Below are 12,865 nucleotides of genomic sequence, written 5' to 3'. Positions count from 1 at the left end.
AACCACTAACCACCCTAAGGGAGTGGTGGCTAACACCTGGTAAGAAAAGGAAGTGTTTCGGTTTAGAAGAAGGACGCAGACGCTGTGATGACATTTCCAATACGTGTTTATTAATAAGAATGAGGCCCATCTTTCCCTAGCACTATGGGGTGTTCCCTACCTATGTGAAAAACTATGGGGCTTGTGAGTCATACACACATGTCCAAATGAAAAGACTGCTGTCCAAAACTCTAACCCTAATTGACCCTACCACTAATCTGAACTCTGGCGATAGTGCTGACCTATCAACAAAATGTACTCTTCCCCACTCCCTTCAAAGGGGCTATCCCTTGCCTTCAGCATATCGTCGTCCTCGCCTCAAATGTCACACAATCATGTGCTACCCTATCTTCCTCGGTGCTCTGCTCTGTTAATAAGGTGGCCGGATGTACAATTTTGCACCTCACGATATGAATGTTGGGGCTGGACAGGATGGTTTCATACGCAGACGCCTGCTGCGTCAGTCGATTTGGAGCACTCCAAAATGGTAAACACTGCATGCTCCACATACAGTGTCACAAAGCACCCCATAACAATTGCAGAGTTTTTCACAATTGCAAATGCAGCAAGTGCCTGTTCGCTTGGGAACTGGCACTGCATTACAGAATCTAGCGGTCCGCTGTAGTAGTCCAATGGCTTGTAGACCATTGTGCTTTTTTGTGTCAGTACTGCAGTCATCAATTGGCCATTTGAATGGGAAAAAAGATAGAACTCCTGCGTATAATCAGGAGTAGTCACTAGGGTTGTGGCGATCACTTCTTTCAGGGCATTAAAATTGCTAAGCATGTCTTCCGTCCATTCTTTTGGGCCTGGTGTATCCTTCATTTTCTAGGATCCCTACAGTAATTACACAACCCTGAACAATTTTGTATCTCTGACAGTTATGGGCTGTGGAGTACTGCGCACTGAAGAGCAACCATCCGGTATAATTATCTTCCCATGTACAGAAATGACCTGGCCCATATAGAGCACTTCTTGGAGACAACATCTACATTGTATCCCTTGTATGCCAGTAGCTGCAGGAGGGTGATGGTTTAAGTTACTTACCTGTAACTATAGTTCTCCAGCATGGATTCACATGCTCATGAATAGTCCCCGTCGTCAGGCTGGGAATCCTCGGTAAAAGAAAAAAGATTAACTTTTGCTTGAAAACTGTATTTGTCTTCTAAACCAATCATTGTCCTTTAGGCCATACTGCCCCCAACCAATGACAGTCCTCTCCCCAAGATCCACCCTTCGAGGCCATCTTCAGATTTGTTAAGCATGTAAAGTGGCAGTATGAACCATGAAGAGCCACACAGGGGAAAGAGGGAGGGTTTTCATGGGAATCCATGCCAGACCCATGCTGGAGAACAAAAGTTACAGGTAAATAACTTAAATTTATTCCAGCATGGGGTCTGGCATGGATTCATATGCTCATGAACAACAATTACATAGCAGTACATATACACAACCACGGAGGTGGCAATGCTCAACATAAGCCATAAACGGTGGTCAGTCAAAAGGCCGAAAAAATAATACCGAATGACAAAAATCTCAAAACAAAAATCTCCAAAAAAAATATCGAATTATTTATTTATTTATTTATGTGTGTTTTTGGGGTCAGGTAAGTAAAAAAAAGGGTTAAAATAAAAAAAAATAGAAAAAAAGGAGGGTTGGGGGGAACCTCCCATTTCGAAAAAAAAACGTCATTAAAAAAAATTAGATATTTTTTTTTTGGCCTTTTTTTTCGAGATTTTTGTTTTCGAGATTTTTGTATTCGGTATTATCACTATAAACCGCCATAAACACTTACCCCTGTAACAGATTCACCTTAAGTGAACAGTTTGCCTAGCAGTGCATGGCCGACTCGGGACTCCTCCCTGGAATCCCTGTCGATGCAGTCGAACTTCGTGAAGGTGTGTGTAGACCTTTACCTAGCAGCTCTGCCGATGTCAAGCAGGTGCACACCTGAGAAAAATGCTGTTGTTATGGCAATGGCTACGTGGTGTGGGCTCTTGGCCAGCCCGGCAGTGGCCTGCTAGCCAGTCAATGACCGTGCATGATGCAGCCAGAGAGCTACCTTTAGATGGAAGCCTTCAAAAAGGCCTTTCCGTGAGTCACAGGTCCAAAATTGACGAACAGCTGAGATGTTTTCCGAAAGCTCTTTGTGCATGCCACGTAAAACATTAAGGAACAAGCAACATCAAGCAAATGCAAGGCCCTCTCCGCTGGCGACAATGGATTTGGGAAGAAGACAGGCAACACCAAAGGGTCATTGAGGTGGAACTCCAAAAGAAACCTGAGCGGGGACTGATGCATCGGCTCAAAGTGGACCCAATTAACTTAGTCAAAACCACATTGAGCTCCCAAGCCGGGGCAGGAGCCTTCACTAAAAGAAATGTCCTGAAGATTCCTTTGAAGAGCTCCTTGACAAGTCTGTGCGACCACAGAGAAGGCCTATTTGGTGCCCTGGTGTAACAGGATATGGGGGCCAGGTGCACTCTGATAGAGACATGAGTCAGTCCAGCCTTGGCGAAGGAAAGCAGGTATGGCAATAGCTGTGGGGCTGTGATGCAAAGAGGGGTAATCTTCTGAGCCCGGCATCACACAGAGAAACGCTTCCACTTATGGCTGTAGCATTTCAACATTGAGGAGGCCCTAGCCTTGGCCAGGATGTCCTTACATTCTGCAGGTAAAGCATAATGTCCAAACTCTAGGGCTGCAGGAGCCAGGCCCTGAGGTTCAAAGACACTAGTTCGTGGTGCAGAATCGCTCCTCCCTTTCTGGACGGTCCGGAAATAGTGCCCGTTTGATGGACGGAACCGCAACAGACATAGCATGTCTGAATACCAGATTTCTCATGGCCATGTCGGAGCAACGAGTCTCATCCTGCAGTGACACTGTCCGAGTGTGTTGATCACTGGTAGCAGGAGTGGGAACAGATGAAGAGTATAGGAAAAGTCCCTCCCACAGGAATGAGAATGCATCCCCCATGCTCCTCAGTTGTGGGCACCTGCTGGCAAACTTGACACTTGGAATTCATCGCTGTTGCAAAAAGGCCAATCTGGAGATGACCCCATTCGTGGAATAGAAAATCCACTTGGTCCTGGCGTAGCATCCACTCGTGGCAAGAATATAGTTCCGTGCTGCGCAAGCATGCAATGGTGTTATTGGTGCCCGCTAGGTGAAACAGGACGAGAAACATGTCTTGACTAAAGGCCCAGTGCCACAAACCCTAGGCCTCCCTGGAGAGAGCCTGAGAGGGCGTCCTGCCCTGCTTCCGGATGTAGAACATGGGGGTGGTGTTGTCCATGAAGATCCTAACCACCTAGCTGCCCATCGACAGCAGGAAAGACTTGAGGGTCCAGAATGTGGCCCGACGCTCTGGGACGATGATGTTGAGGATTTTTCTTGTGGCAGCCAGAGGCCTCTGGCATGGAATTGTCCGGTATGAGCTCCCAAACCCTCCAGAGAAGCATCTGTGGTGACGGTCTCCTGGTAAGGGAAGACTTGGAATGGGGCCCCTTGCGTGAGATGAGAGCGCACGTCCCTACACTGCATTGCTCGTCGGAACTTCTCGTTAAGGGGATTTTGTCCGTCCAGGATCCCGAGGCCTGCAGCCATCACGCATCCAGAAACTCCTGGAGAGGCCTCATCTGTAGTCTGCAAAGGAAGACGAGATTGATGCAGGAAGAAATCATGCCCAACAGTGACTTGACGGCTCGCACAGTAGCCGACCATGCCGACAACAGGCGCTGCACCTTCCCTAGGATGGCTACCACCATCTCTTCAGATGGAGCTGCCAGGCAAGCCACTGTGTTGAGTCGTGCCCCCAGAAACAGAGCGGTCTGAGATGGCTCCAAGCAGGACTTTGGATAATTTATGGAGAATCCCAGATCAGTCAGACACACAGTCCCCGTCGTGTGCTGGCTCGCCAGAGTATGGGAGCGGAATCGAACTAGCCAATCGTCCAGGTAAGGGTAGACGTGGATGCCCTCGCGACAACGATGCATCGCCACCGGAGCCAAGCACTTTGTGAAGACTCTCGGAATGATTTCATGCCGAAGAGAAGTGCCATGAGCTGATAGTGCCGCCCCTGGACTACGAACCGCAGGACCTTGCAGTGCTTTCAATGGATGGGGAAGTAGGCATCCTCCAGGTCCAGAGACGCCAGGAAGTCACCTTCCTCCAGATAGCCGAGCATGTGCTGCAACTTGACCATCCTGATCTTCTGGGACTTCAGGTACTTGTTGCGGTGTCGCAGGTCCAGGATCGGCCTCCACCCTCCTGTCTTCTTTCGGACCAGAAAGTATCTGGAGTACACCCCAGAGGTGCTGGGGAACGGGTTCTATCGCCGTCTTTTTTAACATGGCTTGGACCTCTTGCAGCAGCTGTGCCACATGCTGTTCTTGTCTAGCTACAGGGGGAATACAAGGATACCTGCATTGGAACTCCAAGGCGTGCCCCTGTCCGAGAGCATCCAGCACTCATCTGTCGGTGGTGATGGGCTTCCACGCACTGACAAACCTCGCCAGCCAGCCAGCCTCTCAATAGGGTGCACAAGTGGGGGTCTGAGGTCACGGGCAGTTCAGGCCTGTTTTGGTGCAGGGGCCCTGCCCTTTGGCCAGCACCTCTGCTGTCCTCTGCTGCCGTATGCCTCCTGCGTCGTGGAGAGGGAAAGCTGCTGGTAAGCAGGTGTGGCCCATGGAGGACCTGCCAGGTTTTCTCTTTTAGTAACGAAAGGATGATGACCAACGTTGCTGCAGGGTGCCCAGCGAACAGGCTGTTCCCCGGTCAGTCTTGATCTGGGGAGACCCGTCCACCGTCCAGCCAAACAGGTTTTCTATGTCGAATTGCATGTCTAACACCTTCGACTGAACATCTAGCCTGAAGTTGGTGGCCTTCAGCCGTCCCTGCCGATGAAGATGCACACAGCTACCTCTCCCTCCATGAACAGTTCAAGAGCTTTTGCCTTCTTGTCATCAGGTAGGAAGTCAAGAACTGGGCCCAGCTTATACCAGAGCTCCCGGTCATAATGCGACAAAACCGCCAATCCTTTAGTGGCCTTAATGGTGCTGGCAGCCATATAGATAATCATCTTCCCCATAGCGTTCAGCTTCTTCCCCTCCTGGTCCGGGGGTACCATGGAGGAAAACTAAGGATTCACAGAGAGTTTCCTGGCCGCAGCTGAGACCACAGAGTCGGGTGAAGGCAGGAACCACAGGTACTTGGGGGATGAGTCTGGGACTCTATTTCCTCTCGAGCCTGTACCGCTTGGGTGTGGTGGTGCTCCGATTCGTCAACAGTGCTATGCCTTCAACCCAGGTATCGTCCAACATAGGAACAGACATGACGCTCCTCCGCCTGGACTGGCGACGTTCATAAAGGGAACCTTCCTTCTTCGTCTCCTCAGGCAACAGCTGAAAATGTTTGGAGGCCCTGGACATTATCGAATGGAAGGCGCCAACCTCATCCGTTGGATAGACCCTGTGCGCGACACCCGCGTCTACTGGCTCTCAGTCATCGGCTTCGCTGGTGTCAGTCACTGTATCCGTGCCTGTATACGTGTGCGGGCAGCGTCCCCTGTGGGGACAACACCCGAGGTGGAGGAGGCGGCGGCGGTTGGTTCCTTGGACCCACAGGGCACTGACATAGGTTTGCGCCTAGAAGGACTTCCAGAAAGCGGCTCTGGAGGACTTCCAGGCGAAGCAGGGCCCGATGTGGGCGGCAGCCTTCGCTGAATTTCTGATATCAGCATGTGCAGCGAGGTCAAAATGTCCAACAAACCATCTCTGGATTGAGGTGTAAAAGGAACAAAAGGGGAAGGCTCTGGTTTTGTACATCTCTTCTGGAGAGATAGGCAATATTGTTCACCTCAGTGTCCCACCTTCCAAAGAGGATCCCTGGCCCTCTTTGTCCAGATCATCACCCACATTTGAGCTAGTATAAACGAGCCCTGTCACACTTGGTTCAGCTCCTTGTACTGCCTGAGACTTCTGGGAGGAAGAGGCTGCTTTCCCTTTCTGGGGGTCTTCCATGAAGCCGTTTCCTACGCTGTACCGGTAAGGATAACTGTGGTAAGGACACTGGGCACCACCTTTGCGGTCTGCCCTCCTTTCGAAGAAGTAGTGGTCGTCGACGAGGCCGTTGACGGGGTAGCAATAGCAGTCGAGGTGGCTGTTGATAACCCAATTGAGTATGGTGGTGTCTTGGCTGGTTGAGACATCGATGGAGGCATAGAAGGGCCCACCTTGGATCTCTCCTTTGTCACCTTGTCTGCTGGCAAGCAGAGTTTCAAAGGGGTCAAGGACCTTCTCTTTAATGTGCGACCCTCGCCGGCAGGCTCACTGTGAATGTGGTAGTGATGGAGACCTTGTCCTTCCTGAGTCGGGACCTACAGCAACGGCAAACCCAGTGGGATCCGTGTCATGCAGCTTTGCCTTCTTTTGCACCCCCTCGGGTGTTGCATCCTCAAAGGACCTTGACCTCTTCGTGAGGGAGTTCGATCGTTGAACCAGCCAGTCCTAGAAGAAGCGTGCTCATTCCCAGAGACCAAGTCAGAGGCCTTAATAGATTCTGGGCAGGCCGCAATCCTGCTGATGTTGTCCTTCTTGCTCTTCTTCGAGAAACCATGGCAGTCTTCGCATCCCTCTTCTACATGGGCCGGATGCAGGCAGTAAAGACATTTGTGTTGTCGATCCTGCTTGAAAACGTTCCTTAGTCCTTAGTTCCTTAGTCCTTAGTTCCTTAGCAAAATTTGAAGAGGCATCTCCTCTCTTGGGTCATGACGAAAAAGCACGAAGTGCAGAGGCACTAGCAATTATACCCCTACACTTTTGCTGATGTGACCACTCTCCGCTGTTTACAGTCACTAAGATGGCTGGCCTGCTCTTTGTTTAACTGGTTACCAAGCAACGAACTTCAGCGAGCAGCGCTCTACGATTGGCTGCAACGTAGTTCTTCATGCGACAGTGATAGGCATTCTCTGATCCGATGAAAGATCCTCGAAGTATGATCTTCACCGACAGCGGATCCCCGCTGCCAGTAAGCAACCTCCGGTTGAACCATAACTTAAAAAATCAGTCAAAACTCTCAAATTTCACCAAAAACTCAAATATTAGGAAAAAAGCCCAGAGAACACTCGGAGGGCTCCCAACACTGAAGTGTGGTAAAAATGTGGAGATGGCCACCAGAGGTGGAGCTGAGGGAGAGGACTTTCACTGGATGGTGGCAGTATGAGCCAGAGGGCAGTGAGTGGTTTAAAGTGAAAGTTTTTTCTTTTACAAAGAATTCCCAACCTGACGGGGAATATTCATGAGCATGTGAATCTATGCCAGACCCCATGCTGGAGAAGGAATCCTTCCAGCACTGCTGTTCACTGTCACTACACACAAGCAAATCATCAACGTACTGAATGATGGTACTGAGCACTAGGGTGTTCCCCAAGTCAGCAAGTAGTTTCCTGTTGAAAATGCTGGGAGACTCACAGAAGCCCTGTGGCAATCTTGTCTGCTCGAAACACCCTCCCCCATAAGTAAACGCAGTGAGGTACTGCAAATCGGGTTGCAGGGGTATGGAAAAGAAAACCTTTTTAAGATCTACCACAGTGAAGGGGTCACCTCCTTAGGGATGCTGCATAGTATCACAAATTTTGGAACTACAGGAAATTCTGCTCGGAGTAATGTTGGTTAGTGGACAAAGGTCCTGAATCATCCCCAAACTATCCGCTTTTGACTTTTTTTATCGGATAGATTGCTGTGTTACATGGGGAAGGCAGAGGGCACTATTATCTCCCGATTAAGGAGTGCCACAATGGTGTCCCGTATGCATGCCTCTGCTTCTTTGGAGAGTGGGTACCATTTAACCCAGGGCCGCACTGCGTCTGACTTTAGTGTTATCCTAACCGCTGCCGCTCCCTGCAAAAGCCCTGCATCGTGGGCACTGGTTGTCCATAACCTTTCTGGTACTTGCTCCAAGTCGCTCTCAGTAAATGGGGGCTAGGTGACAATGGCCATCCAACAACATTGTACTTTTGGGTATATTACCATAATATCGCAAGTGATACAAATTGCCAACACAATTCCTCCATCGTCATCCCTGTTCTCAAACAATTCTGCATCTGTCACTTTATTGAGGGGCACAGTTGGGTCAATACACAGCACTGTCCGCATCCATGAGTATCTGTCCCACAACAATCCTTTTAGCTGACACAACCAGCCCCTGCAAATCTAGGGACTATATCGTGGCTGCCACAAGCTCTGGAGTAACCACGGCCGGAAAATTAAATGTGATGGTACCTGCTAACACACCTTGCCAATCTGGGGCGGTGCATCAAGTTACTCCTTAGTCCCCTTTGCTCCATACTGTATGAGTGTCCCTTCCTAGGGACGGGAGACAGAACTTTTTTCACCACAAAAATCTTCTTCCGCTTTAAATTTAGAGGCGTGTGGGTTTGCGGCCCTGGGAGCATGGGCTACTCCGGCTCCGCCCACCACGCCACTCCTCAGTCCCATTTGACGCTTCAACAATATTTATTATTGCCTTATGACACCAGTATTATTAGGGGGGAGGATGGTGGGACGAATGGAGGAAATGGGACTAATGACAGAGTACGTAAGTCACTAAGGTGAGTTACTTGCAATTACTCTTCCGTCCTGTCCCCTTTACTCCATACTGTATGGACGATTACAACTGAATGTAGCCCCAGGGTGGAGAGGAGACCCTCCTAAATCAAACAAGCTCCTTATAACCGGCTGTTCAAAGATCGCGTCTGACTTAGAGCCGGCATCCAAACAGTAATCCTTACAGAAAGCTGAAGGGGTGGCCCAGTTAGTTGCCCTGCTAATGACCTGCCAGAGAACCTGCCGCTGGAATGCGATGGCCATGGCCTTGGCCCCGACAGCATCGGCGTGCATGTTGGCTGGCAGCGGCTTGCGCTGCCCCTCAAAGGCCTCTGATGTCATGATCTCTGCTTCCAAAAGGTCAGGGTTTTCCCAACTCCCTTGGAAGCAGATCCATAACCCAGGTTCCGAGTGCCAACCAGTCCCAATTGGGACTTGGACCCAGTCCTGGCGCCAGTGGCACCAGGCTCATAAATGTGCCCAGTCCCAGCGCTGGAAGCGCCGGGCTCATAATGCTTGGGTGGACTTACCTGCAGCAGACCATGCTGCTTACTTGCCTGCCAGTTGAGCCTCTGATCCTCTTCTGTTTGGAACTACTTTTCCTGTTGGGTGGGGCAGGAGCCACTCCCTAGATTCAGAACACTGGAACTCTTCTGGAAAGCAGGAACTCTTTTCTTACCTAGGCGTGGCTGTGGAAGGAGACATCTAAGCACTACAGGAGGCTATTTAAACCACACCCGATGGATGAATCTTGCTTTGCGTTATTCTGCATCCTCTGCAGCAGAACGCTCATCGTGTCTTCTGCATCTGATCCTGGGCCTAAGGAAAAAGGCTTACCATCCTGAATCCAGTCTTCAGCAACACCTATAAAGACAAGAAAGAACAGGTTAGCATTACGGTCTTCAGTGACAGCTCTTCACTTACCTGGTCCATCGGCTGTCACCAACGCCTCGCGCAGCATTCCGGCATCTGAAAGACAAAGGCTTACCTACTCTTCGTGCGCTCCGGAGGTCTTCACACTGCATTCCGGCATCTGAAAGACAAAAGCTTACCAACTCTTTGCACGCTCCGGAGGCCTTCGGCGCTGCATCCCGCATCTGAAAGACAAAACAAGGTGCGTTTAAAGACATTGGGGAACTTTAATACTCACGTGCCATTACTCCTTTCCACATCTAACCCAGTGGGTATTCCGGCACCCTGCAGCCGCTCCGAACTTGTACCTGCAAAATAAAAAGACAGTTATAGCGCATCGTGAAGCAGGCAACAAGCGCTTACTTACGTGCTTCCAGGCGCTTCTATTCATCACACAGGCTCCATCTTCAACTCACTTCAGCCCGTCATCCGCCATCGCCGGAACCCTGCAAAACAAGAAACATCATTACTAAAGACTTTAAAGACATTAGAATTACTCGAAACTTACCGTTCGTGCAGTAAACGACGGACAGCAGTCCTCTGAAGTCAAGAGGCCTGCTCCCCTTATCCAGTGAAGAAACTGGTTAAAGCACCCTGCCCCGAGGCAGATGGAGAGCACGGCATTCACTTACCTAAGGTGAGAGCGTTAACCTTTGGGGTTCTACAGGAGAAGAGAAAGGGAAGAAGAGAGAGACATTCAATAACCCAGTTCCTTAATCCCATATTTTCTATCTGCAGACATCTTACCCTTCGAGTCAGACATACAGTGCACAGAGGTCCAGCCCAAAGAGCCAGCCGTGTGTTACAAATCACCTTTAAGATACGGTATACGCCCAGTCAAGACCGGCGCCTCTACGGGAATCAGGTGAGCGTTACATCTGATGGCTGCAACCATCCACCTCGCGATGGAGGCCGTAAATACCTGATAACTGGGTCTGGGGCCCCCAAAGGTGGCAAAGAGTGCGTTCCGACTTGCGGAAGCCCTTGGTCCTAACCAGATAGAATTTAGGTAGGACTATGTCCTCATTTAGATGGAACGCAGAGGGTATCTTAGGTAGGAACGCAGGGTGAGTCCGCAGGACCACCTTATCCCTGTGGAAAGTGGTATAGGGTTCTGAAGCCACAAGAGACTGGATCTTGCCGACTCTGCGAGCGAAGGCGAGACCTACTAGTAGAGCTGTCTTGATGGTGACCAGCCTGATGTCAGCGGACGCCACTGGCTCTAAGGGTGTGCGTGCCAAGGCGCCCAGGACCATGCGGGGGTCCCACACAGGGTGTGGCTTCTTGATGGGCGGGTAAAGCCTGGCCAAGCCCGCCAGATGTTTGACTACCGGGTTGGAAGAGGAGAAGACCTCCTCCTGCGAATTTCTGTAGCCCTCTATGGCTGCGATATAGGTACGAGTGTTAGGGAGAATTCTCATAAATGTGCTAATTCCCTTCACCTTAGAGACCCCCAGCAACTTTGCTGTATTTTGAGGACTTGATTTTCTTACCTGGAAAGAGTGTGAGCCCTTCTTCCCACTCAGTATTTTGATGAGTGTTTTACTATTGTGTTCTTTGATTATGGAGTTTTAGATATCTCCATAGGAATCATCTTTTCATGTGTGTTACACAGCACCCTCAGTGCAGTGACACAATGATGTCTTTTAGACTTCCAAAAGGTTTAAATACCTTTTCTGGGAATAACTACTACTGTTCCCCCAGAGAATGTAAAGTGAAATTGACTTTACTAGTCTTTCCAAATTCCTAGACCCAGCACACACTATCTTACAATAGAGTGCTGGAGGTGTTACACACTATCCCCCCTGTGTCTAAATACTCATAGCAGTCAAATGCTACCCTTTCCTATCGAAATGGCTGATGGCAGTGGTTTTACAAGTAACTACCATGATTTTTCCCGACCGCGAACACCGGTAGCTAAAAATTACGGGAGCCATGTTTTTCAAGATGGCGCATTAGGCCCCTTTGTTCAAACCGGTCACGGTCGTCTTTTGTTTGCCGTTTCTTTTTGGGAAGGTCCTTCTGGAGTTTGTCCCTGCGCGCCAAACAAGGTTTGGTCCCTTTGTTTGTACACCTTTGGTGGGCTTCAGGACTGAAGACCGCCTCTGGCGCCCGAGTGTCTGGGATCGGCAGGAAGTGAGGGAGGTGCCCAAAACTCCCTGTGCTTAGTCTCCTGCGTGACCCAAACGCACACTGGCGTGATTGGCTGGTTGACTGTCCGGCAAGGACTACCATCGTGCTGGGTGAGTGACAGATAGGGTGGAATGAAAGGGAGAAAACTGTTTAAACGGCGAGTCTCTTGGACTGGAAAGCAGAGTCGACCGCTGGAACGAAAGAACCAAAGAAGAGCTGGAAGGGGACGTCTTCTGCAACTCCTGGACCGTTGGTTTGCCCGGTGAAGCCCTGCTGCAGGTCCGAATACCAAGTTCATCTCCACAGAGAAGCCACTTCAAGGACGTCTTCTTCCTTTGAGTTGGTGGGACCAATCAACTCGTAAACCACCTGGATACCATTCTCTGAGCTGGTTAGTTTTAACCAGGGGGATGGACTGTTGGGGAGAATCCTCTGTTTAGGCTAAATTTCCTAACCTAGTGAGTCCCCCAGCAGCTTTGCTGGATTTTTGGGGTTTATTTTTTTCTCCTGCCAAGAGTGAGACTCTTTTACCCTCACTCTTGGGCATGATTTGAGAGTGTTTCTTTGAATCTAGATGTGTTTAATGGGCTATGGGGTCTTTTACTCCATAGGGCTTCATGTGTTTTTGTGATGTGTGTTACACAGCACCCTCAGTGCAGTGACACAGGGGTGTCATAGTGACCCCCCAATATAGACTCCATACCCTGGGACTGACTACTGTCTCCCAGGGCATGTAAAGTCACCATTGACTTTACTAGTCTTAAATTCTGAACAGAACTAGTACAAACCATCATATTGTTGACGTACTGGCTGGGGCAATTCAATTGCCCCGGGGTCTGTTAGTCGAGGGGGCACGTCTCCGTCCCCCCTGATCGAGTTTTGGCTGGTGGCAGTGGATACTACTTTTTATATTCTACCGCAAATATTTTCCTATGGGATTTCCCATTGTTTTAGGCTACTACCTTTATTTAATTATTTATGGTAGCCTCGAACATACCGCCGGTTTATTTAATTAATATTAATTCTCCGGTTGGTATTTTTTGCCAAAACTTGATTCTAAAATGGCGTTTGTGTTCTCTTCTGTGACTCCAACCCAAGTCGAGCCCTTTGTTCCACTTTTTGGCGGGCTTCTCCACAGAAGCCCTCCAAAGTGGTGCCACTCTGTCTGGGGTACTTAG

General features: G+C 49.7%; 1 protein-coding gene across 1 annotated transcript in view; it reads right to left on the bottom strand.

Annotated features, from left to right (window-relative positions):
* Positions 1 to 12,865, bottom strand: part of NOL6 (nucleolar protein 6) — a 915,540-nt gene that overhangs the window by 558,129 nt on the left and 344,546 nt on the right. The gene's annotated exons all lie outside the window — the stretch shown is intronic.

The sequence above is a fragment of the Ambystoma mexicanum genome, chromosome 6p (genome assembly GCF_040938575.1).
Source record: "Ambystoma mexicanum isolate Mex_15411 chromosome 6p, UKY_AmexF1_1, whole genome shotgun sequence".
NCBI lineage: Eukaryota > Metazoa > Chordata > Amphibia > Caudata > Ambystomatidae > Ambystoma > Ambystoma mexicanum.
This window is presented reverse-complemented; position numbering and strand designations above follow the sequence as displayed.